The sequence below is a fragment of the Macrotis lagotis genome, chromosome 3 (genome assembly GCF_037893015.1).
Source record: "Macrotis lagotis isolate mMagLag1 chromosome 3, bilby.v1.9.chrom.fasta, whole genome shotgun sequence".
Taxonomy (NCBI): Eukaryota; Metazoa; Chordata; class Mammalia; order Peramelemorphia; family Peramelidae; genus Macrotis; species Macrotis lagotis.
The window spans coordinates 194,848,490-194,875,721 of NC_133660.1; the positions used below are offsets into that span (position 1 = coordinate 194,848,490).

Sequence of the window (27,232 nt, forward strand, 5' to 3'; positions counted from 1 at the left end):
AAGAACTTAGAACTAAAAAAAGGGGGACCTGTTTTTTAGGAAGCAAGTTATGGTATTCAGCAAGAGGAAATATCTATGCCTAAGCAATGAGGGGTAGGGAAGAGCAATGACTTTCTGAGGAAAGGGGCTAGGTCTGTCATAAGAGCTGTCAGAAGAGCTAAGCTGTCAGAAATGAATGGGTGAGTCTGGGCCAGTACCAGGGTTTCTTTGAATAGTTGAGAGAAGTAGGTATTTTCAGTGGGATATCTTGGCTATAGTAGTATTCACTATAAACATTAGTCTTTTGCCTGGGAAGTCAGTGTCAAATGAGCAGGCAAGAGATGAGGAAGGCCAGAGAACTGACAATTGTCTGACTTAACCTATTCTCCCTCCCCACCAAAGCTTCGATCCTATGCAATCTTTGGTGTTTCCTCCTGCAGCATTCAACTGCTAATATGGTCCAAACTTCATGTCAAACCTTTAGTTCAGGATGAAAATTCTAAGAAGAGGAAAGGGATGGTCAGAGACCTAAAATTGAAACTGAATTCTGAAAATGTAACTAAGACAATCATTGATGCCACCATAGAGCATCAGCAAGAAACCCCATTGCAATTCCTGCATTGAGAAACTGACACCTCTCCAGTAACCATATAACCAGCCAACCATGCCATTTAGGCCAAGATGATTTTTTCTGTAGACTTCATCAGCAACTGAGGAGTTCGATTCCAATTACCAAAATAAATGAGCTTGATAAAGTCACCAAGAATATTTACATGGGAAAGCAAATATCTGAAAATACTTTTGTGATTTGAAAATGATGATAACTGGTGTCCTAATCTGGGAGTATGGTGCTTGAGAAAGTGTTAGGTACAGCAGAAATCTCCAGTTTAAATCCTGATTTTCTGTCAATTATCATTAGCATGATTCTGAGCAAGTCAATGAACTTCTCCTTGAATTAGTTTCTTTATATTTATAACTAAGAGGGTTGAAAGAAATTATTTCTAAGTTTCTTTCTGATGTCAAAATCCTGTACTTCTATATTATCATATAGCCTATATACTTCTCAATACTAATCTATGTCCTGGAAATAATTTGTATTAATTTTAAAGTATAAGTTAGAGAAGAAAGTGTTATATTTGAAATCAGAAGAAATGGGTTCAATCCCAACTTCATTTTTTTACTGTTTCAGTGACCCTGATCAAATTTCCTTACTTTTTCCTGAGTTCTATTTTTTTAAACCCTTAGAATGAAAGGGCTGGATTTGATGTTGGAGATCCTTTCCAGCTTGAAATATTTCATCCTAGAGCTATGCCCCAATGAGTCACAATCTTTGATGTCCCTAGAGTAAGCCACAGAGGGTCAGTGACTTTGTGTGACTTCTTCAAGAGACAGCATGTTTCTTAGTATAGACAATCCAGCAGCTTCCTTAATTAATTTAAATATGTGATCATTCCTTTGGCTCATCCTAGTGAGCACACCTGTGTGGAGCTGCTGGGGCTGCCCACATTCTCCCCCACTTCTGAATGGATGTTTACTTGAGAGTGAATTTCAGCATAGATCTGTCTCCCTGTACATTTTCATTTTTTTTTCAAGGAAAGAAATTCAGTGGAGAATTTAAACACCTGTTGTTTAGAAAGAGCTTCTTTTAAGATGACAGAGGTGAGGAGGGAAAATAGCTGTTTTGATTACAGAAATCATTCAGGAACACATTGGTGAACTGAAGAAAAGTACCATGCACCCAGAAAGATTCTCATGCACAGTTAGTTAACTCTTGATGATTATCCAGGGATTGGACTGTCCATATTTTGGAGGCTCTGGTTCTTTTTCCATACTGATATTTGTATATTGATCATTTTTTGATTATTCAGGATTTATCAGCATAGATGGTAGATAATGAATCTCAGGGTCAGGAAGACCTTGGTTCAAGTGTCACTTCTGTTACATTTTGGCTATGTGATCTTTAGACTAAAAGTTATAGTTGAGTTGCTAATTTGCATTGTTGGGGAGAGTTTTCCACCTTGGGAGCTTCCTAGACCTATAAAATCACAAATATAGACCAAAATCTAAGCATTTGGCTAGCAATATGTTGTGAAACACTACTCTTGCTAATATTGAAGACCTGGATTCACATTTTGGATTTGAAGTTAACCTGGGCAAAATCATCTCCTCTTTCTGTCTCCTTTTCTCATCTGTTAAATGAAGACAATAATCTTTCAGTATCTACTCTTGTAGATTTGTTGGTATGGTGTGTGTGTGTGTGTGTGTGTGTGTAGTGAAATCCTTTATAAACTTTAAAATGTAATAATAATAATAATAATAATATAATGAAATCTTATTATTTTAAGGTACAAATGAAAGGAACAAATAGGAATAGTATTATTTAATCATTTGGGAGCCAGATTTATGACATTTCAAACTTCGACCTTAGAAGGGGAATCTTTATTCCTTAAATATCTGAACTATATAATATTGTGATATGGAAATTTGAAATTTTGTGTCCTGGATGTTTAAGATAAAATATTTGGGAGAAATCTGTGTTCTTTTCAGGACTCAGGTTCCACTCCTTGAATAGACCAATGTCAAACTCCTCTTCTATCATTGCACTTGGATGTTGGCATGTTTTTCTTAAGTCATGAATTTTGGGATAGAAGATTTGCAGACCCAATGTGTTATGACTGTTCAACGGCACAGTTTAAAGCCCCTAAAATTTGGCATGTCCTTTGAAATGTGAATTCTGAAGTTTTAAGCAAGTGCCCATGGATAGTCACCTCTTAAAGATTATAAACTGAATTTACCTCTAAGTGATAGATTTTGTAGCAGCTAGAACCAGGAACTTGCTTTAAGAGGAGAAAAAAAGAATGGAGCTGAACAGTTATTGTTCCTGAGGTAGCTGAGCTCAGCCCCAATTTTGGCTGATGCTTCCATTTCAGCCCATCACAAAGAGAGAATCTTATGCTTCTGGCCTGCTTTAGCTGTCACTCTCTACTCTCACTGCAGGCTGGTCTCTTTGACTGTGCCTACTCATGACACCTTAGCTCCTTTCGGGAGAGTCAGATTCATCTTGGTTGTCTATGTTTAGTAAATCATTTTGGCATGACCGTCTACACCAATTCTGACTGCTACTGCATTTTCCTTACTGAGAGAGAAAGTGTCAAAAACCTTAATATACTGTAGCAGGAAGGTCTGGGTGAACCTCTCAGGGAACATTTTTTTTGGATGCCAGACTCCAATGCAAGACATTTCGGAGTGAAGTGGGCTGACCCGTATTGCGTTATATCCTTTAAATTTTTCTTAACAACAACAACAACAACAACAAAAGTGTGTCTATGTCTGGGGGTGGGGATGAGGTTGGGGAGGGAAGACCAAGGGGGAAAGTATGGGAAGCAAAACCTTCTGCAGTATTGGCCTGAGAAGGAAACACAGTCTTCCAATTTTCCAGAAAACCAAAATTAACTTAAATCATTGCTGCTTGAGAGTAGAGATTGTTTCTTTCTTTGTGTTTGTAAGTCCAGGGCAAAGCTCAGAGTAGGTGCTTCTTGATTGACTGATCATCTAGCACTTTTTTGCTAATAAGGCTACCACATTTTCTCTACTGATCATTTGGAGACATTCACTGGGGAATGGTCTTCGTCTTAAAGGGACTGTTAAGTCATTTTTTTAGTCATGTCTGATTTTTTTGTGACCCTATTTGAGGTTTTCTTGGCAAAATTACTGGAGTAGTTTGTCGTTTTTTTTTTTTCTCCAGTTCATTTTACAGATGAGGAAACTGAAGTAAACAAGGTTAAGTGTTTACAGGGTTAAGTGACTTGCCCGGGATCACATAGCTAGTAAGTATCTGAGGTCAAATTTGAACTCAGAAGATGAATCTTCCTGTCTCCAGATCCAGAACTCTCTCCATTACCACCTAGTAACTTGTCCTTTTAAAAGAATTACTACAATTTAGTTTGTCCTGTGAGAATTTCAATAACAAATTCTCAGAAACATTTGGTGTACCACGTTAACCATTCAATGAAGTAAATTTCAATATAATTTTTGCTGGGTTAAATTTTGAGGATGACTAGCTGTCAGAGTGAAAACTCTTTTTTTCTGGAAAGTTCAACAAGATAAATTTTTTTAAAGCATTGGTCTAGTATTTAAAGACTTTTGCCTGCTTTCTCAGTCTTATTCATATTACTTTCTTTGTTGTGCTCTCTGTACCATTCAAACTGGCCTGCTAACTATATTCCAATAATAACATATGATCCAATATCTAAAGCTGGAGGAGTCACTAGAGAATTTTTTAATTCCTTCATTTTACTGATAAAGAAACTTAAGTGACTTGTCCCTGGTCACAAAAAAAAAAAAAATCTAACTGACAGAGGTAAGATTTGAACCAAGTTTTCTGACTCCAGAGCCAATAATGTTTCCAGAATACCTTGCTTGGATCTCCCACCACCATACCTTGGCATAAGTGGTATCCTGGTCCCCTCTGTGGTATGGTGGACTACTCAGAGACTGAGGGTTAAGATAGGCATTTTTTTTTTTATAAAAACATTCAGTAGCACCCAGTTCAAAGCACTCCATATAGTGGTAAAAGCAGACCAAAGGGAGATAAAAGTATATAAAAATCATCAGCAAAGGAAGTAAAAGCAGATAGTACAGAAGTTCCCAGGTTCTTCAGAGGTCTTTCCTAGCTTCCCAGAACTCTTATCATAACCTCCCTTTCCAAAGTGGCTGCCTTAGGGCTGCTCCGTTGCATCTTGGCCCACAAACAGGCCTGGTTGGTCTTGTGGAAGTATGAGGGTTAAAGGTTAACTCTAAACACTCCAATTCTACCACCCCATTTCAGTTGGTTTTCATTTCTGAAATGGTTTACATTTCTGAAATGGTTTACAGTTTCACCTCTATAGAATTGAATCCCTGGTAACTTCCAAAACATAACTTAGTTGCCACCACCCTGATACCTTACCCACAGTTGCTTTCTTCCTCTTTAAATGACTATATCATTTTCTATATCTTTTGTCTTTTCTGATGCTTACATATTTTAATCCTAAATAATTATGGTAAGCGCCTTGAGGAAGGATTCTTTTCTTTATGCCTTTGTATTTACATCACCTAGCACAGTATCCTACCCAGAGCAGGCAATTCAATAAATGTTGAAATAGATTGAATTGAATTAGAATTAGGGAGTGGGGAAACAAAGGAAATTAGGACAATAAAAGAGGAAAGCTAGTTGATTCAACTTGGGGAATTTAGGTACTATGAACTGAATTATGTTAACTAGAGTAGATCTGAACAATGGCACCCAAGCACAACCATACAAAGAACAGTACCATGGTATTCCTGTCGATAATAACTAGTTGGATTTTGAAAAATATTAGTCAGAGCCTTATTTATTGTAGTAATTGAGGTAATAGGACAACTGATTTCAAGTTCTCTGTTCCGCACATAACTGCCTTTCAGGGAAAACTAAATACCTCCTGCTTAGAGTACTCTCATTTGGCTTAAGCATCGTACAATTGGACGCAATTATCTAACAGTTGGGATATTTTACTTAAATGAAGGTATAGAAGCTCCATTTAAAAGAACCTCAAACTTTTAAAAAAAATCTGTCCCACTTGGTAGTCAGTATTATTTTTAGGGGAGCCTGGGCTAAGTCTACCTATGAGAAGTCAAGGATTTGTTTTTCCTTATTTGAGTGACTCAGATTGGATTTTCCTATTTGTTTTGCAAGGCAATGGGTCTAAGTGGCTTGCCCAAAGTCATGTACTTAAGCAGTAGATATCAAGTGTCTGAGGGCCTCCAGATTCCAGGGCTGGTTCTTTATCCACTTCAACACTAACTGTTCCTTTTCCTTTAATTCTGATTCTTTCACTCTACTCTCAATTCTGAGAGCCCTGTTTTCATGAACATGAATGCCATCTAATAGCAAGAATCTTAGGCTTATGAATTTAAACTGTGAGAGACTTGAGAGTTCACCAAGTCTAACTTTCCCATTTTACAGATAAGGAAACTGAGGCAGACATTCAATAACTTACCTAAAGTCACACATTAGTATGTGTTGAGGTGAGATTTGAACCCATCTTCTTAAATCCAAGTCAAATGTCATGCTGCCCATCTGAGAATAAGACTTGGGATATAGTTTTGGCTCTTCTACTAACTGCGATTTCTGGCAACTATCTTCTTTCTTCCTTATCTGTACTTCAGAATTTATAAAGACCTGTGTTCTCACTGATGAAGGTATTTTCTTCCAAGAAGCAGATCACAACCCAACAATACCTTCTTATTCTGTGTAGTGTTTGTCCATGTTCTTATGGGCAAAATGTTTTCTGTCCATGTTTTAAAGTTATCTACCTAATTTCTTCAAGGCGGGGGGGGGGGCATCCATAAAGGTGGGACCTCCCTCTAAGTTTCTTGATAGCACCTGGGTACCAGTGTGGCATTTCAAGTATCCATCTGTCTTTGCTATAATTATATAGGACCATAGCTTTAGAACTTAAAGGGGTCATGGAAGTCATTTAGTCCATACACTTAATCTTGCAAGAAAAGAGACTGAGCTCAAGATAGGTAAAGCAACTTGTCCAAGATCCCACAGGTAGTAAATTATATGATTTCAACCTAAGTCCTTTGAAACCAGATGACCAATTCACCTCTCTTTCTGGTTATCCCTCTCTTTGAAGATAGACTTTATGTAGCTTTGTTGGAGCAATTCATTGTGGTTGATAAACTGCATTCAATTTTTATCCAACTTGAGGCTCTTGATTGAGATAGACTATAATTTTAATTCTTCAGAAATTGTTTCCAAGATCTGAAGCTGTGAAGCCTCATATATAAGATGAGGTAACACCAGCTAATGCCCCTTGCCCAGAATTTATATGAGAATGAGATAAAAGATATGCAGCTACTTTTATATATATTACATGAAATATATATATATAATATATGTAATATTATAATTATATAATGTAGCCTCCACCTCAGCTTCTGTGCTGCCTTACCTTTCTTTCTCTCTGGCACAGCTCATTCATCCCCACCTGCCTTTACACTAGCAGATCTGGGAATTTTTTTCCAGTGTAGGGGGCTAGCCATGACTATGTGGCTACTTTTTATAATCTGTCTCAAGGTCTTTAGGCTAATCTTGGCGTCAGAAGAAATATATTCCTTAGCTTTACCTCCTTAGCTGCCATTGGTGTGCTCTCTATACAAATCAGTCATCCCCAGTACTTAGCACAGTGTCTAAACCATAGTAGACATTTTATAACTTTTTAACTGACTCATAGTGACATGTAATTAATCATGGAATATTTATTAAATAAAGCAAAAACATGACTAATTATAACACAATAGAAAACAAGGACAGAAATAATCAAAATACAACAGTCCACTATAAAATTGGATTTCACTTGCACCAAAGCACACAGTTTGTGTGGAGAAATGGGCAAAAACTACAGAAACCTAGCCCAGGGGTACATGAAGAGGGAAAACCCTTATGCTTTCTGGAAGACAGTCTTTAGTGTCCTTAGTCCCTTTAATGAGCAGTCTGTAATATGTAACTCCTGTGAGGCAAAGTGCCTTCTCTGCTACTCTCTTAGCACACAGCCACCTTTGGTTAGGTACTAAGAGGCAGTTATACTCTTTTAATGACAAGCAGTTTCCTTAAGCTAGAGAATTGCCAGTCTCCTAAAATGTACTTTGAGACTCTGAGGTATTTCTCACTGTCAAACCATAGGTAGCAATAGGACCATACAGTTTTTCCCCAGCCAACTCTTCAAATAACAAGGGAATCTTTTTTTTATCTAATTAGCTTTCACCAAAGCTATGCTTCTTCTCACAGCAAAGCATATACAAAAATCTATTTTCCCCTCTCACTTTTCCCCTCTTAAATTAGAGAATGAAGTAAAGGGTAACAGAACAGTTTCTCCTTTTTCTTAGATTGAAGTTGACACTGGAGAACAATAATGCCTTTCTCCAGCCAATCAGCTCTCAGCAAAGCAGTACTTCTCAGCATTGTCCCCATCAAAATAGCTGCAGCTCCTCCCTGTCACCTTTAATCAGTTCCTGTCAACTCCAATATTCTATTTTCTGTAAGCAGCAACTCTTTGCCTCTTTTGCTTTCTATTCCTAATCCAGTTCTTAGCTTCCTCTCCTTTTTTATTCTCTTATTGCCTATAGCCAGGGGTGTGTTGGTAAATATTTAACAACTAGTTCTTCAAGGGAAAAAAAAATGTGTGTATGCTATTCTTTAAAGTTCAATTTCCATTATTAATATTTTATACATCACTTTCTTAAGTCCAGACAATCCACAAAACTATGACCCAAACTCTGATTCATACTTTTTGCCTATTTTCATCACGTACTTAACCGGAACATTTAATTATTAATTGGTTCTTGTGAACCTCTATGAGCTGTTGCATCTCTTCTCTTGTGGCATCTTATTTGCCAACCTCCCCATAACCAGAGCTAGTATTTATGACGTAAAACTTAAAAATTCTACCTTTCTGTCTGGCACAACCCCAACAGTACCCATATAATCTTCTCATGGCCCTTAAGTAGTTCTTTGATTTATAAATTCTCCTTTACAACCTTCAAACCCCCATAACAGTAATATGTAAATGAGCTGGTTGCTACCATGCCCTGAAGCCATCTCTAACACAATCAGTGTTCTACCTTCAAACAATTCCTCTTAATACATTTATCTGAAGGGCAGTTTTCTCTTGAGCCCTCACTACAGTTGGTGTATCTGTCTTCATCATTTTATCTAAGAGGTCACATTCCTTCTCAAAATGATTTTTATCAGGGTCTCTTACAGAAATGTTATTTTCCTGACCTTTCAGCAATCAGATGTCCATATCTGAAAGGGTCAATACCTTATATGTGTAGCACTGTCATGTTATAGTTATATAATATATTATCATCATCTCTCTGGTTAGTGAATGTTATTACTGTTATGTCAGATGAGCATCATTTTAAAAATTGCATTTGTGATTTCACTGATATAGGGAGTCCCAGTAAAGAACTTTCTCTGCTAGGGAAAAAAGAAATAAGGGGGCTCTAAACTGCAGCTTATCCCTTAAATAAGGAGTTCTTCAGGCTGCATATTGACTCAGAATATGATGCAATGACATTATCTATATTCTATTGCAAAAAAAAACCCAAAGAATTTCCTTTGCAAATGCAAATGTAAATTTTCTTTGCAACTTATGTTCTTAGATTGGGTTGCTGTTTATAATAATTACCATGTACCTATGGGAGCTGGTGACATGGAAATTCATATACATATAGAGTTACTCATATACATATATCTGAGTTGCTATGAGGAAGAAGACAGAAGTAGAATCATAGATAATTTGCTCCCTTCCTTCTTCCTTCCTTCCTTCCTTCCTTCCTTCCTTCCTTCTTTCCTTCCTTCTTCCTTCCCTTCCTTTCTTTCTTCTTCCTTCTCTATACTTTCTATACTACAACTACTTCACAATTAATCATCTTAACCCCAATCGTACACTTTCTTATGACAAAGAAAACAAATGGACAGTGAGTGTAACTGATAACACATGCACCAATCTGTACCTGTAGTTCCTAATCTCTCTACCAAGAAGAGGGAAGAACATTTCATCACCAGTTTTCTAGAACCAAGATTAGATGTTTAATCATGATGTCTTTTTGTGTTGTTTTCATTTACATTACCATAGTCATCATCTATATTCTTCTTCTATTTCTGCTTTCTTTGCTCTGTCATTTTTATATAATCTTTCCCTGTTTTCTGAATTCCTCAAGGGCATTTATTATAGGACTTATTATAATAATAAGGTCTTTCTTATTACAATATTGCAATGTTACTTTCATAAAATTCAGTTTATTCAATCATTTTCTAACTGATAGACACTCCCTTTGTTTCTACTTTTTTGGAGGCAGCTTGCAATCAGGATAATTTTCATTTCAGTTCCACCTCTGACATTTGGTAGATTGGAAGGAATTTAGAAGTGATTTATTTTATCCTTCCCACTTTATAAATGAGGAAACTGAGATCTGGAGAGTTAAGACCCTGAGCAAGTCATTTAACTTCTCTTAACCTTAAAATGGACACAATAATGGCACCTACCAGCCAGGGTTATTTTGAGGATCAAATGATATAGTATGTATGTTTTTAAAACCTTAAAGCACTATATAAATTTTAGCTATTATTATTATTAAGGATAAGAGTGGATCTGTGATTTCCCTGACATAGAGAATCTCCAGGTGAAGAAATTCCTTTTACCTATGCAGGTTAACACTTTCTTTGCAACCCACAGTATTGAACTGCCTAGAGCACTAAAAAGTGAAGGGATTTGTTCCAGAATAACACAGAACTAGGATGTATTCAGAGTGAGACTTGAATGTATGTCTTTATGATTTTGAGTCTGACTTTATTTGCAACATCATGCTTTTACTCTTATTGCTGTATGTATGGGAATTTTCTTTCTGTTATTGACTTCCTGGAGGTGGGGGTTGGGGTAATATGTTACTATCCAGCAATAAGATCACCAAGTCAAAGAGTATGCTTAGTAAACCATTGCCTAATTCCAAATGGAGTATTTTAACACCTCTTGAACATATGACAGAATTAACTAACCTTCTTTCTACATTGCTACCCATGTCAAAGAGAGAGAGAGAGAGAGAGAGAGAGAGAGAGAGAGAGAGAGAGAGAGAGAGAGAGAGAGAGAATGGTGGGAGGCAAGATCACTGCAGGCAATCCATGATTCTTTTTTAGCTTGATTTTCAGCAAGTGATAGTGGCTTCCCCAAACCACCTCTACCAAATTAAAAGGAAAAAGTCCTCTTTTTCCTTTGATAATTTTCCCATCTTAATAGGAGGGAGTAAGAAGGAGAATACTTCTTTTAAAGTTCAGGGATTGAGAAGATGATGAGACATGAGAGGAAAGGTAACAGGAGTGAAGGAGCTGAAGTATATATTTAGCCAAACCTTAGTTATTCAAAACTTAAGTTAACCAAGACTGTCAGTGAATTTTACATATCCCCCAGCTACTGTAGTTCACATTATAAACTCTTCCAATTACCTGAAATCTCACTTAACTTAAAATTCAGAGTATCCCCTAGGGCATTCAGATAATCAAAGTTTGAGTGTCTAAAGTAATACTGGGAAGGAGGGGGGAACATTAAGACTGAGAAGGAGATGGATCAGGGAAAAAGTGTCTCCGAGAAAGGTATTAGAATCATTAAGTTACAAACTCAAAATTGCTGAAGTGTTATCTAAAAATTACAGAAGTAAAAACAGATTTAGAAATGGACACTAAAAAACATGCAGGCTGAATAATATAAGAATAGATTTGGGGTGAAGTAGAGATATAGGGTCCCTTATTCCAGGAAGGACCATCATAGAATGAGTTCACCAAGTTAACTTTCCTTAGTTATGAAAAGCTGCAGGCTAGGGGACTATAGTCAATTGAATATCATCATTTCACTGATTTCCATGTTAGTCATTTAGTTTAGAGCTGGAGGCTTAGACATCATTTAATCTAATACCCCGATTTTACAAACAAGAACATTGAAGCCAGAGAGGTTAAATACACATGTCTCTAGGCACATAGCTCTGGGGAGAGAATTAAGCCAGCAGGTGGAAGAGGAGAGCATGGTTTTGTGAATAAAGTCTTAGACTTTGTGTTATGAAGATCTCAGTTCACAGTCTTGCTTCAGACACTCACAAGCTCAATGTCCTTGGGAAAGTTAACTTGTCAGCTTTGATTTCTTCATCTATAAAATGAGGATAGTAACTAGCTTTTACCTCACAGATATATTTTAAGGATCATAGAATGATAATGGATTTAGATCATAGATTTAGAGCTGAATGAAAATGTTTTGACCTTTATTTCTGAAGAAGACCATGACGTCAGGGAGATGGTGCCATAACAAGCACATGAATTGGATTTGAGTTATGGGGTCAAGTCACTAAGTTACTAAGTCACCAGTTTTACTTTCTCTTCTAGAGCCATCTGTATCCAGTGACCAGATATGAGTCAGAATAACTGGACATGGCCCTGGATGTGAGGCAATCAGGGTTCAGTAACTTGCCCAAGGTTACATATCTAGTAAATGTATGAAGCTGGATTTGAACTCTGGTCCTCCTGACTCCTAGGCCAGCGCTCTATCCACTGAGCCACCTAGCTCTGGAGAAGGCTTAGAAACTAGCTATCCAGACCTCCCATTAAATAGATGAGGCTGAGGTCCAGGGAAGGTTAAGTGGCTTGCCCAAAATCAGGTGGAGGGTAAGTGACAGGTACTGGATTTCAACACAGGTTCTCTGACACCAAAGCAACTGCTCTTCCATGGTATCATACAGCCTTTTCTATAATCAGTTAGTAAACATTCATTAAAAGTCTACTATGAATCAGGAATTTAGATATAGTGGATAGACTTCCAGGCCTAGAGTCAGGAAGACTTGAGTTTAAATCTGGACTCAGACACTGTGTGTGACCCTGGGCAAGTCATTTAACCCTGCCTGCCTCAGGTTCATCATCTGTAAAATGAGCTGGAGAAGGATATGGAAAACCACTCCAGTATTCTGGTTAAGAAATCCCTAAATCAGATCATGGAGAGTCCGACTTGACTGAATAAAGCAATAACCATCCCAATATTCCAAGAACTTTTTTTTAGTAGAATTTAACAAACATCAACAAATTTGAAAATTTCCACATAGAGGTAGAAAAGAGCACTCTATTATGTAAAACTTATTTTAAAATTTTAATATCAGAGCCCACTGCCCTACCTGTTTGTGGCCCCTTCTGAGCCTTTTTTTAAAAAAAAAATTTTTTTACTCTCTTCTGGATATTTTTAAATGTTTACTGACACAATTTTTCTTCTTATTGTTTTTGGTCAGTTCACTATCACTACTCCTTCTATTTCCTTTTCCATAACTCTCTCCCATCACCATTACCAACAAAACGATTCTCCTGAATAGCAATTAAGTATAGTCAAAAAAGTCAAATTCACACATTAACTGTCTGAAAAAAAGTCATTCTCCACCTCTAGTCCATCAGCTCTCTACCAAGAGATGAGGTCATGATTCATCCTATTGTGTCATTTCTCTTTTTTTTATAAATTCAGTGTCCATACAGAGAATTAACGTAGGCTCACATCATAAAACGATAAGGTCCTTGCTCCTTCTCACTGTACCCTGCCTTCTGTACCTAGCAAAGCACTTTGTGCATAGCAGATTCTCATCTAAGTTGTATTGATCAACATTTGATGGTCTTAAGAGTGAGGTGGTAGATGTAGACCTGGAGGCAGATAAAGAGGTCTTTTACTCCAGAAATGGACATGATCTTCCTTGTTCTTAATAGTTTTAGCCTCAGGTTGGTGGGTGCATTGGTTGTCTTTAGTGCCCTGTCAACTCAGGAAACAATTGGAATACTGATTTTCTCTGTACAAGTTATTTCTTTTGGTTTTCTGGGATCTGAGAATGATCTAATGAGGATTCACAGAAAGCAGTCCAATACTACTTCCATTGCTATGACTCACAAAATTGACATTTACAAAATATTTCCCTGACTACAATCCTATGCATCTGAGACAGACTATTTGTTCCTGTACTGTTAAACAACTTTCATTCATTCATTCAATAAACAGCTATTTTAAAGTGCTATGTGCAAAATGGAAAGGTAGCTTTGAATCATAGAGACCTGGGTTCAAGTTCTGTTTTGGTTTATACTATCTGTGTGACCCTGATTCCTTTCAAATCACTTAAACTCTCATTACTTCAGGCAACTTGCTAAGATTGTAAGTCGTACATAATAGTTGCTTATTTCTTTCTGTAGTTTCTACTTCATTTCTGGATGAAGTCTGTATAAATAGTATCTCTTGAACTGGTTCTCCAGTTTCCTATCCAAGAAAATTGTGTTCTTAAACAAGAAAAATATCTGAAAAACACTTATTTCCAAAGGACATATAAAGATAATTTGAACTTGCTCCCTGCCCTCAGGAAGTTTACAATCTACTAATTTCTATATGATTTGAATATGAAATCTTCAGTTGGTATGTGGGTTGATTACAGACCAGGGGCCCTTTCTTGAATTATCAAGGCAAAGGATATATCTTAATGAAATCTAATCTTCTGTGTTAGGAAAATTAGCCAAGGACCAAAAATAAAAATTTGACACAGAATCCTTTTCCTGACTTCAAGACCATATTTATCCCAACTGGGCAGTTATATAGTTTTGGAGTAGTCCAAACAATGTGGTTGTAAACTAGATATTCATTTAATGATCATGATATTCCTTGTGACAATTAGTGTTTGCTTTATTGTTGGTAACAGTTAGGCAGTAGATAATGAGTTTGAGTTCTTAAAATTATGAGTACATTTGTGATGCATCTGTATGTTCAAATTAGCATTGGGGAAAATGAGTTATATGACGTGCTTTAAAAAATAGAGCTGAAATGCAATCCCAAAGAAATCGTTTTTGAGAGGATAATAAAAGTTTTTCATGACATCTAATATAAATGCCAAAAACTGGACATATTTTACTGAGTTCATTTCATTCACGTCTCACTGATTATCCAGTGGTACTCTTGGTGGATAGTTTTTCTTCATTCATATCCATAACTAGGGATGCATTACCAGGGAGGCTCCTTCCAGCTCTTCAGTGTTGGGGAGGTGACCCTGGGTTCTAAATGACTCTTCAAAAGCAGAGTACAACATCTTTCAGTTTCCACAAAATTGGAAAGGTCTCAAGTGGAGGTCTGACTTTGTCTTTTGTCTGAGGATCAGCCTAGGGAAATTTGAAGGGGCACATCACTGAATTGGCTGCAGCAGATGAATCTTTAGCCAGAGCAACTCTGGTAGATCACCTATTAAATTGTGGAGGGATTATAATTTTGGGGGAGGAGGGAATTCCTACACAAATGAAACCATATCCTTGTAGTATGCTTAATCAGATAACTGGTACAAGGCATTCCTATAACTCTATCTTCTTAATCATTTCTATCATAAGGAGTTTTTGCTGTCAGGTTAGGCCTTTGGATTCCTTCACGCAATAACGTTTTTAAAATATAAGATAAAACCCATGAGACTGAAAAGAAAACTAATTTGATTGAAATATAATTATCAAGGGGTGGCTAGGTTGCATAGTGGATAAAGCACCAGCCCTGGAGTCAGGAATACCTGGGTTCAAATCCGGTCTCAGACACTTAATAATTACCTTGCTGTGTGGCCTTGGGCAAGCCACTTAACCCCATTTGCCTTATAAAAAAAAAAGAAATATAATTATCAAAGTATTTTAAAAAGCCAAATTTGTGATATAGTGATATACTTACTTCTTTACTATTTTGTGCTACTAATTAAATAGCAAGTACCATTTTATTAAATAGCAAGATAGTTCAAGCCAATCACTAAACATTTGTTACAATCTTGTACTGTGTCAGCACTGTGCTATTCAAATATGGGCAAAAGACAATTCCTAAATAAAGGCAAGTTAAAGTTACATTTTCATTTTTAAAGCTACATCAGTATGAAGGCTATTGCTCACTGCAAATAAGAATATTAAATAGTGGGCTGGTCTTTGATTAGGCGATGTGCATGTTATGATGGACATCCAATTGATTTTCCACTGTGATAGGATATCAAAATGTCTGTGATTTCTATAACTGACACAGTCATACCTATTGCTAATACTTTGTGGCTTGTTGCCTACATTCACAATTGAAGGAAACTAAGTTTCAGTTGGAGGTTAGTGAAAATAAAGATGTAATTTCTTTTCCCTATCCAAGTTCATGGACCTTCTGAATCTATCCAAGGATGGCTGAACTCCAAGTTAAGGACCTCTGTAATAACTTCTATCATGCAGTGTACTTATTCTAGTTCATTATGGGTAGGTTTTTATAAAAAAAAAAAAAACTAATAGTAGCTTAGGGATTCATTCCAATAATAATAATTACGGGAAGGGATTAACATTTATTAATTACCCTTCATGTGCCATATGCTTTACAAATATTATCCTATTTATATCTCACAACAGCCCAGTAAAGTAAGTACTCTTATTATTCTCATTGGAACAGAGGCAAGCAGAGATTAAGTGACTTGTCCTCAGTCATATCGCTAGTGACTGAGGCAAAATCCAAACTTGGATCTTCCTGACTCCGGGCCCAGAATTTTATCCAGTGTGGCCCCAGGGATACCTAAGAATGATTTCATCTCAATGACTCAGTAAAGTAGGTAGTGCAAATAGAATTTCTTTTTTGCAGATGAGGGAACTGAGAATCAGAGGAATTATATGACACTACCCATTGACACAGCTATGTGAATGTTGGAACAAGGACTAACAGGCTAATCTCTCTTAGCTAAGAGAAAGAAGAGAGGAGGCATGGCTTCATTGACTGAGGGTTAGAAGACCTGGATAGAGTCCCACCAGTGACCATTCTAGGTTAGGTGAGTCAGACTCCAAGTTGTATAGAATTGTGTTTTTTTAATTAGCAAAAGGAGTTCGTTCCCTAAAAACTCAGTGATGTAGATTAAGAAAAAAAGATTGATTTATTATTGTTATTCAGTCATTTCAGTTGTGTCTGATTCTTTGTGACTGTATTTAGGGTTTTCTTGGCAGAGATATTGGAACAGTTTGACCTTTCTTTCTCTGGCTCAGTTTACAGGTAAAGAAACTGAGGCAAACAAGATTAAGTGTTTTATTCCCTTCCCTCTTGCTCTTCATGACCACCTCCAGCTTGCCTTGTCTGTCAGGGTTCATAATCCTACAAGAGTAGCAAAATTAGATATTTGTAAAAGTATAGGGGTTCCCACCCTCCCCCCTTCATTGACCATGTTGGCCCTTGTTTTTCCTTTGTTGGGTTCTCCACTATTCCTTTTGGGATAGAATTCCTGGCATAATTGGGAGGGGAGACACCTTACTTTTTCTACTGTTCTGTGCTTCTGAGACAGTCAGTACTGCCCCTTCCCATATCCCTACAGTGACCTGACTCATACCCAGTCATTCCACCTCATAAAAAAAAAATTCAGTCTCCTGAAGTGGAAAAGAACTGAGCAGTCTTATTAGTGTGCACCAGGAGCCTGGGAGCACCTCCAACTGCAGATAGTGAATCACCTATCTCTGCCATCCAGTAACTAGGGGAAAGTAGCTTTCTCCTCAGAGTATATTGGGAAAAGATTGGTGCTGCCTGGTCTAACATGCTTCTGTATGTCTAGGGACCAACATGCCTGCCATTCTGATGCTATCGGTGAGGCCAGTGTCTTGGCAGCAGAGCTCTTAGGTAAGGAGAGTGACCAGGGCATTCACTGTTAGATCAATAGACTAGATCAAGTCCCTCACCCTTATGGGCAATCAGGAGAATGATGATTCCTGGACCTCTTGCAGTTCAGAATTGGTTACTATAGGTACCCTCTACTATGTAATATAAGAGTTAATGGTTATATAATGCTTTAAGGTTTGCAACCCAAAATACAGTTAAGAGAAGTTAGAAGTTTGATTGCAAAGAAGACTTGCAAAGTCAAAATCATGGAGCTAGTAATAATAGTAGTAGTAGCAGCAGTAGCAGCAGCAGTAGTCATAGTGGTAGTATGGTGGTGGTAAAAGTAGTAGTAGTAGTAGTAGTAGTAGTAGTAGTAGTAGTAGTAGTAGTAGTAGTAGTAATAGTAGGAGTAGCAGCAGTAGTTGTAGTAGTAGTAGTAGTAGTGGTGGTGGTGGTGGTGGTGGTAGTATGGTATTAGTGGCAGTGATAGTAGTAGTGGTAGTAGTAGAAGTAGAACCAGTAGAAGAGGTAGTAGTAGTAGAAGGTAGTTGTAGTAGTAGTAGTAGATGTAGAAAGTAGTAGTAGTTACTAGTAGAAGTAGTAGAAATAGTAGTAGTAGTAGTAGTACTCTCAATCTCTGCCCTTAAGGTACTCTCATTGTAATGGGAGGAGACAAAATGCAAAAACTGGATGATACACATCTTATAGATTGAAGGTTATCTCAGAAGGAAGGCACTAGCAAAGTGGGAGCAATTGGATTTAGACTTGGAAGAGATAGGTTTGAATCCTGGTTCAGTTTTTCACTGTATAACTTTGTTATCACCTGCAATAGCTCCAGTGTGCATCCAAACATTGAATGAGAGTCAGGTCCAGTAGAAACATACACATGCAAGGTTATGATACAAAATCTACTGATTTATTTTCGGAAATTTAGACTTTTTATAACAAAAACTTATCTCAGGAATGACTGGTTAAAGGATACCCGGTTTCACAATTTCCTGGGTAAATTTACAATATTTACTCTTAGAAATCTGCATATTTCTTTATCACAAAAACCTTTTACAACCACCTCCAGAGCCACAGATCATCCCAGGTCAGGGTTCACTGGAAAGCCAACAAATCCATTTAATGAGCAAGAATACATACATATCTCTGATGGAAAAGATCACCAAGGATATGTGTAAATCACTCCCAGGAGCTGGCCCTCAACAACTTTGGGTGGGTATTATTTCTTCATCAATAAAATTTGGATAATAATTTAGCTTATATTACCTAAATCTCAAGGTCACTGTAGGACTAAATAAGAAAATAGTCATTGTCTCTGTCAGTAGGTGGTAGGTGGGGATAGTTCAAGTCTGATTTCAGTAGGTTAAGGAGCTCCATGTAAACTCCCTCTGTTTGATGACTTATCTGTAACTTAAAGTGTTAGAGAGTTGCCAGGACCACTGAGAAGGTTATAGGATCATAGATTTATAGCCAAAAGGGACTTTAGTCCAAGACATCAAATGCAATGTCTTTTTTTACAGAGGATGAAACGGAGGACTAAGGAAATGATGAAATTTGCCCATGGTCACCCAGGTCCTAAGTGGAAGAACCAGTATTTAAACCCAGACCTTCTACTTCAGATCTGGCTTGCTCTATCCTGCCTCTAATGATTTTCACATAATATGGCTAATGTGTGTTATTGATCATTTGGTGTCCTATTTTCCCATTCTTGGGCTCCTCACTACTGTTTTCACAACAGAAGTTCTGACCTAATTGGGGGAGTTGGGATGGTGAGACACCTTACTTGTTCACATTCTGTGCTAACCAGTCAGTCCTGACCTCTTCCCCCCATCTGCCATAGGTCACAATGACCTGGTTCATATCCAGAAATCCACCTCATTAAAAAAAAAATCACATCTCCTGAAGTGGAAAGGAATTGAGCAGTACTAGTTAACAACATCTTACCATAGTAAGGTAGGTCTTAAACCCTGGACATATTGACCTCAAGACTGTCATCTTCTTTATGATGCCTCCCTCCTTAAACTTTTTAGGACCATAATTATAAGCTCTTATTCCCAGTAAATTTTTTAGCAAATTCTAATGTTTCTAATACAAACCACACCTAACTCTGTTTCAGTCTCTTAATAAGGAGGGGTTCCCAGGAAAATGTATTTCTTCAATGGTGTCCAGGTTAGTACCACATAAAGTCTACAGAGGTTAACTAGATGCTGGAGCCTTTGTTTTCTGGGTAACTGAAGAGGGACTGTGACTAACTGGGTGGACAGATGAAGTCCTTCAAGAATGTGCTAAATCATAGCCAAGAGCCAGGGAACATTGCTATAGATAGATGGGAAAACACCTGCAGGATCCATTGCAGAATGTGCTGACAGGTTGATGTTTGAGGTGGGATGGCTCAGTTTGACTGAAGCCGGTGATGATTCCTGAGGCCCAAAGATAGAGTCATAAATTATACACAACGCCCCAGGCAGAGACGACACACAGTGAATGTCTCAGCATAGGAATTATGTGATTTCAGAGCTGGGAGGCACCACCCAGATATCTCATCTTACAAAGGAGGAAATTGAAGCCCAGAGAAAGGAAGTATAAAGCTAGTCAGTGACCCAACCAGGACTAGAATTCAGGTCCCCTGACTCAGAACTGAGTCTGTTTTCCTACTATTTGAAGATACATAATTCTGGGTGATTTTGTTTTTGCATCAAGAAGGGGAAAAGAATGATTAGTAGTGCCCTTGGTCAGAATTGTGACTGGGAACCCTAGAACCTGGGGCAAATTAGGCTGAATGGATTGTAGCCAATGTGGGAGAAATTCTGACTAAGCTACAGTGACGTGGGTTTGAGGAGCAGGGAGACTGTCCTCTTGAATGGTCTCCATTGACCCAGGACCCTACTGATTTATCCTATTATAGCACTTCTTCCTCCCTTCCCTCCTCCAGCTTCATTGTCATTCAATCTAATGGAATACTCTAAGGTACAGGGGTAGGGATCTCCTAACAATGGTGGGTAGTAACTACCCCCTTTCCACTGTCCCTGCTATTCCTGTGCCTGAGACAAAGCCCTAACTGCCCCATTTTTAGGTTTGACTCACCTTTTGCAGATTGTGATTAATTAATTAATACTATCTATTGGCCTATCAGAATACCTTTTCCTTGTGTCTAGACTAATTTGATCAATAGTTTTCTGGTGATGGGGACTTTTTAAGCATCCTAGGAACATTTACTTCTGACTTCAACATAAGCTGAATAGGAGGTGCTGGAGGGAAGACTGAGATTACATAAAGCAGAGACTTTTCAAGATATCAAGACCAACTCTGACAGCTTCTTTATAGCAGCCTATCTCTGTCAGTGGTTCATGCCCTCCAGTCCCAGCCCTTCTCTTTACCTTCTGCAAAACCCAATTTTAATTCCATTTGTGACTGAGAACAGGAACAACTAGATGCTCATGCCTGAGTGAACACAGAGCACAGAAGCACATATAATTTTAGCAGTGAACTGGTAATAACTATCCATTGTAGAAAGAATACTGGATTTGGAGTTAGAAGACTTCCAAGGTCCCATATTTACTAGACTATGTGACCAGGAACAGGTGGTTTCTTAATTTCTCAAAGCCTCAGTATCCTCATCTGTGAAATAGGGATAATAACACACTACCTTATAAGGTTTTTGTCTAAAAGTCTTTTATAAATCATATGGTGCTACACAAACATATTTTATTATTATTAATAACAGTTTTAAGGACAATAATAATAATAATGATATATAAAACCATAAAAACTGGGATTTTATTGGTATGAGACCATCCTCTACCAAGGAAGTCCAAGTAGATCACCGCCTGTTGATAACTTTGTCTTAACTTCCTGAGACTCAGAGATGTTGTGAATTATCCATAGCAGCAGAGTATCAAGTATCAGATTCAGGATTTGAGTACAATTTTCCTGACTCCAAGCCCAACATTCTATTTCATACACCATACTACATAGATACTTAATAACATCTCATTTACTCATCTGTAAAGTAAGTATGATATAATGCAAGGTATCCCAAAAATCTTAGTGTAGCTTTAAGCTATTAAAGCTTAAATCACTAGCTTTTAAATAGCTCACTATAATAGCTATTAAAACTTTAATAGTTTCACAACTGCATCAAGATGTTTGGGACAGCTCATAATTAGGGTTGAAATGGGGGTAATCATAGCATTGTAGGCGATTTAGAGCAGGAAGGAATCTGAAAAGCCATCTACCCCAATCTTCTCATATTACAAATGGGAAACTGATGTCTGGAAAGGCTAACTTGCTCAGTGTCATATAGGTTAGTAAATGGCAGACCTACATTTTGAACTCTAGTACTTTGACTCCAAATTGGGTATTCTTAGCACTGGATGGTTGAAATGTTTGGAAAACAGGACTGGACTAGAACCTCTAACTCCTGGATGTAAATCCATTTTTCCCCAACACACTTCAGGCCTATATTAATTGAGAGGTTGGACAGTAGAAAGAATGAACCTTCAGGAGTCAAGAGAGCTGGGTTGAAATTCTTGCTCTGACTCTTACTTTCTAAATGACCAAGAGACCCAATGACCATGTCAGCCAGTCTTTTTGATCTGTTTTCCCATCTGTAAAGTGGGAGTGATCAGTATTTGCTCTACTCCTAAGAATGTCATGAGGAAAATTCTTTGTAATGCTCTGGATATGTGAATTCTGTTCAGCAAGAGTGACGGTCATCCTTGCTTTACCATCCCTCTCGTTTAGGGGTCAGCTGAGTATATGACCAAAAGAAGTGAATGGCTGACCTGATATTAAACCCTTTTTAGAATTTGAGCTGGGTTACTTTAGTAATAAGATGTGAATGACTGATCTGATATTAAACTCCTTTTAGAATTCAAGTTGGGTTACTTTAGTAATAAGATGGTCCTCATAGATCATGGTTAGGTTTGAAGGGATTTTCCAAAGCATGGAAGGTGCTGCTGTTTGAGCTCGGCATCAGGGCTGGGTTTTCCAGAGCAGTCATAGCTGAGCAGGATCTCTGGCAATTCTGCTTCCCTTTGCATCCTATTGTTTGGCAGGAATGGAATTATGTACTATTATTGACAGGAAGGGAAATGTGATGTTTTAGCTTAAATTCAGTCTACTATTGTTTCAGACAAAGGAATATATCTCCTCTAGCTTCCACACCCTCCAGTTTCTTTATTTTTATTAGGTTTTGAAATGTACAGGATTGCTTGGAAAAACTCAATGCAAAAAAATGAATATAGCCATAGTTTGTTATTTTTAAAATACCTTTCTGTGTTGTAATTCCCTGGCAACCCACAATTGGAGACATGGAGAGTTTTTTTTTTTAACTTCTTTTCTCCCCCTGCTTTGTCTTTGTCTGGTGGGTTACCAACCAGCTTGAGGAAATCACTTTCCTTCCTGGGCCTTAAATTCTTCACGTGTAAAATGAGTGGGTAGGCACTGGGTTATCTTTATGGTCCCTGCCAGTTCTAAGAATCTGTGACAGTTTCTGCTTTGGTCTCTGCTTATACAGATCTCTCTGGCTGCTCCGGGCTTCGGGAGGGCTTTCTGGAGTTAGGTACGCCTGCAATCAACCAATCCAGTGGTGACCCTTTCAAAACATGTCTTAGATTCATCTTCCAGATAGGTAGTCCCCGAAGAATTCTTTTAAAGGTTACTTTGTTTCTTAACCTTAGTTTGTTTTCTGCTCAGAAAATGAACATTTTATTGTACTTGTTTCAACACTTCAAGGTTTATGATTTTGTTAGTCTGGGTGCCACCTCCTGCATTGTAGATCACATGCCTTTCCCCTTTCGATGGTCTTGGTGAGTTACTATGGTCAAAAATTCTTCAGCCTTTGTACGATTTGGTAATGAACTTGCCCACAATTAGCTAAATTGATCCTCAGGCAACAGATGATTCATTGCTGTCAATTCAACAATTCAATGGGCATTTATTAAATGCTTATTTTATGTGAACAAGTTATTTGCAGCTAAGTAGGATTTTTGTGATTGCTTCTATCTTCTTTTTTCTCCTTACTAGTGAAAAAGGAAATAGGATTTGATGTTGGGGATACCTAAGTAGATAGCCTTTGACTCTATTATAAGTACATTCTACTTGGAGGGAAGAAGGAAATACTACAGCATATACACAAAATCTTTTCAAATTTAAGGATCTATTAGAATCCATGTTCCTCCAGCCTAACTTTCAAGAATCTGCAAGTCCTTCCACATTTTGATGAGATATATGAATAGAATCACTATGACTTAATTTGTTAACTTTTTAAGAATAACCCACATTTCTAAATTACCCAGTTCACGTACTTAGGAAGGATCCAATTTAGGATTCAAATCCAAATCTCCTGATCTCAAGTCTGTTATTCTTTCTATTAAGCCATGCTGCCTCTATTCCCCAAGGGAAATGAACCTCAGAGATATCCTTGTATCAACGGTGTTGTTTACCTGGAAGCTTTGGCCAGGCATTTCCAATCATTTTAATAAGAGGGGAAAGTGCTGAAATTCATTTTTGCATGTATCAGGGGAAAATAATTTTTATAAAAAGAGGGGAAAATGCTAAAGATTGTTCTTTGTAACTCCCCCATCTCCAGTGGTTGCAGTAAAAAGGCATTTTTGTTAGTCCCTTCCTTGGCGTCATAATAGGCTTACATCTGTACTCAATGACAGCACAGTTTGATCTGGATTTTCTCAGTTCCTCATAAATCATGATCAATCAATCAGCAAGCATTTATTAAAAGCCTACATTGTGCCGGGCATTGCAAATAAAGGATGCTTCAACCTTTATTCTTATCTGACAGGACAGCGGTATGCATCATAACATAGCTCCTGCAATTTAACTGTCTCAGTCCCTCTCTTTCAGGCCTCATCAAGGGTCACAGTGTTTCTCAGGTTGGTTCTGTGACTTTGGGTAAAGAATGGATAATCTCTAAGAATCAATGGTTCTGATTTTGTTGCAGCCTTTATTTTTAATAATAATAATAATAATAATGAATACTAAAAGAAACAATAGAGCAGATCTGCAAATTGTCTATACATGATATATAGTTATAGATACATAGATTTTTTCCTCGAAACTCTAGTGGTTATTTTAGAACATGTAAGTTGATATTTTGAACATTTTTCCTGTGATATTTACTTGATGGGGATTTTTCTCTTAAGTAGAAAAACAGAACCATTTTGCCTGCACAAAGACGATGCCAAAGACTCAGAATCCAGGACATTTTAAGGCAGGATTCCAACCTCATTACTGCCAGGGATAAAATTTCTCCAAGGTGGAAGTGTCCTCTCTTAGAGCTCAAATCCATCTCACAATTGTTTCTCTTGCCCCTTTGTTTTTCAAGCAAAGCAATTACTTTTTTTTATTTTAGAAAAAGAAGCTTGTGCTAATGTACAAAACTCTCCTTTTTTCCTCTTTCATTTATTTGAAATTGAACTTAACAAAGTCAATTCCAAGCAAGTGCTCTTTCTGAGTAATGCTTTTTGTCCATAAAAACAGCATTGACTCAGGACGGTTAGGAAGTGCTGATGTGCTCTCTGGCTTTGTATGAGAGGCCGTAATGACAAAGTATTCATGTCAAAGTGTATAATGAAACTATAAATTGTTTTCATGAATGCTCAGAATTTGGTCTTTTACAGGGCAAATTCAAAAGGTATTTAGTGCCACATTTCATATATGTGAATAACATCAAACTATGCAATATATCCAATAAACCTAAAGGATGATGGGGGCTCCCGCTTTCAGGTGCCCAGGGTGATAGCTGTCAGGTGGGGGGAGGGGAGGACAGGTATAGGAGGGAGCTGGGGGGCAAAAAGGGATGGGGCAAGGAGGGATCTGCCCTCTTTATGAAGTGAGAAATTTAGTCAAGGGTACCAGAGAATTTGTGGAGAATTTGGAGTATAGTTGAAAGAACTGATTTATGAAAATGAATCTGTATGTTATGGGTGTGTGTGTGTCTATGAATTATGGAAGAAGTTGCAAATGTTGTTGCTGGGTGGTTAAAAGCAGAAGAGAAAAGCTCTGTCTGTAGAATACTATCCTCCTCTCCTTGGCCTACTTAAAGGTGCTTCTCCTGGTATAGTATGGAATCATCTAGTTTAGTATCTTAGTGGTGCTTTGGTTTTTGCTTTTGGTCTTTGACCCATTCATGGTTAAATGACTTGTCCCAGGGTCACACAGCTAGTACCAAGTATCTGAGGCACAATTTGAACTCAAGTCCTCCTGACTGCAGAGCTGGCACTCTATCGACTGTACCATCTAGCTCCCCCATTAGTAGTGGTTTGAAAGAAATTATTATGTAGGGACAATGGCATTGGACTTGAATTTAAAAGAACTGGATTCAAGTCCTACTGTTAACCTTTTATTAAATGAGTGAATCATTAAACCTGAGCCTCAGTTTCTGCTTCTATAAAAAGGAAATCATATTTTTCCATCTGATAGGTTCTGATGATGGTCAAATTAGATAATGAAGTAATGAGAAGAGCCCTGGATTTGGAGTTAAAGATTGATTCCTTTATTTATTATCTTCACTCTGTTCATTATTTTTCTGCTTATCCAGTATATAGCTTGCTTTGTATGTATTTGTTTGCAGGTTGTCTCTCTCTCCCCATGCCATTGGACTGTAAGTTCCTTACAGGAGGAGAGGGATTGTCTTGTGTCTTTTTGAACACACACACACCCTTCCTCCCAAAAGATACACACACACACACACACACACACACACACACACACACAGACACTCACACACACAATATGGTAGACACTTAAGTATTGGGGCAGCTAGAGCTTCTGGCTTGGAGTCAGGAAGACCTGAGTTCAAATGTGACCTCAGATACTTACTAGTAGTATGACTCTGGGCAAGTCACTTAACCCTGTTTATCTCCATTTCCTCATATGTAAAATGAGCTAGAGAAGGAAATGGAAAACCACACTCCAGTATCTCTGCCAAGAAAACCCCAAATGGGATCTTGAAGAGTTAGATATGACTGAAACAACTAAACAACAATAATAAATAAATGTTAATTGAATTTAATTGACTTGTTTGACCTCAGGCAAGTAATACATCTATTTGGGCTTTATTGTCCTCTTCCATTTAATAAGAACTTGGACCATATACTCATTAAAGATATCTGCAACATATATAATTATGACCCTATTCATGCCAGTTTCCTATGAAATAGTTAAACCCTAAATAAATGTTATTTATGATCTCATTAAGTATTTTTTTACTTGTCCACAGTGTTTGGTCCATAGTAAGCGCTTTTCCATTCTATTCCATTTCTATATTTCTATGCTTATGTGATTCTGATCAAGTTGCCTAACTTTTTTCAGCCTCAGTTTCCTCATCTACAAATTGAGAATAATGATAGCATTTACTTCTGGATTGTAGTATGGATCAAATGAGATCATATTTCTAAAGCACTAAACATAGTGCTTGTAACATTAAATTAAGTATTATATAAATAGTCTTATTATTGGTACAGATTCTTTAATCTACTCCTCAATCAGCAGCCTGGTGACTCTCTGCTCCTGAAGGCTCACCATATTAGCACTAGATTTCTTGTAAGCATTGTTTTTGAGCTCACTGTAGTGCAAAACTCTTGAGCTTAGGTGATCCATGGCCTCTCTGGTAGCAGAGAGTGTAACATCATACTCAGTGTTGCTAAGTAAGAAGAGATTCATCATCATGTTGGCTTTGTGATGATAAATCTTCCATAGTCACTCAAAGGGACCATTTATGAAGGTGAGGAAGATATGATTTGTGTGAGCAAAGAAAGTAGTTGCATTGATGAAACCACGGATTCTTGAAATGTTCAAGTAAATGTTCTGGAGCCTCAGACTTGAAAGAGATCTCCAAATTGCCACAGTCCAAGCTAAATTAAGAGACTCCTTTGAAACACCCTACCCCCAATGACTATCTAGGTTTATTTAAAGACCCCCCTTTTTAAGGAGAATTCCTTAGATCTCAAGACTGCCTAATCCATCTGGACAGTTCTCATTGAAAATCTATCTCTTGGCAGCTTCTACTTAGTTTTGTCTTCTGGGAT

General features: G+C 37.6%; 1 protein-coding gene across 1 annotated transcript in view; it reads left to right on the top strand.

Moving 5' to 3' along the window:
- Positions 1-27,232, top strand: part of CCDC149 (coiled-coil domain containing 149) — a 150,730-nt gene that overhangs the window by 29,491 nt on the left and 94,007 nt on the right. The window lies entirely within an intron of this gene.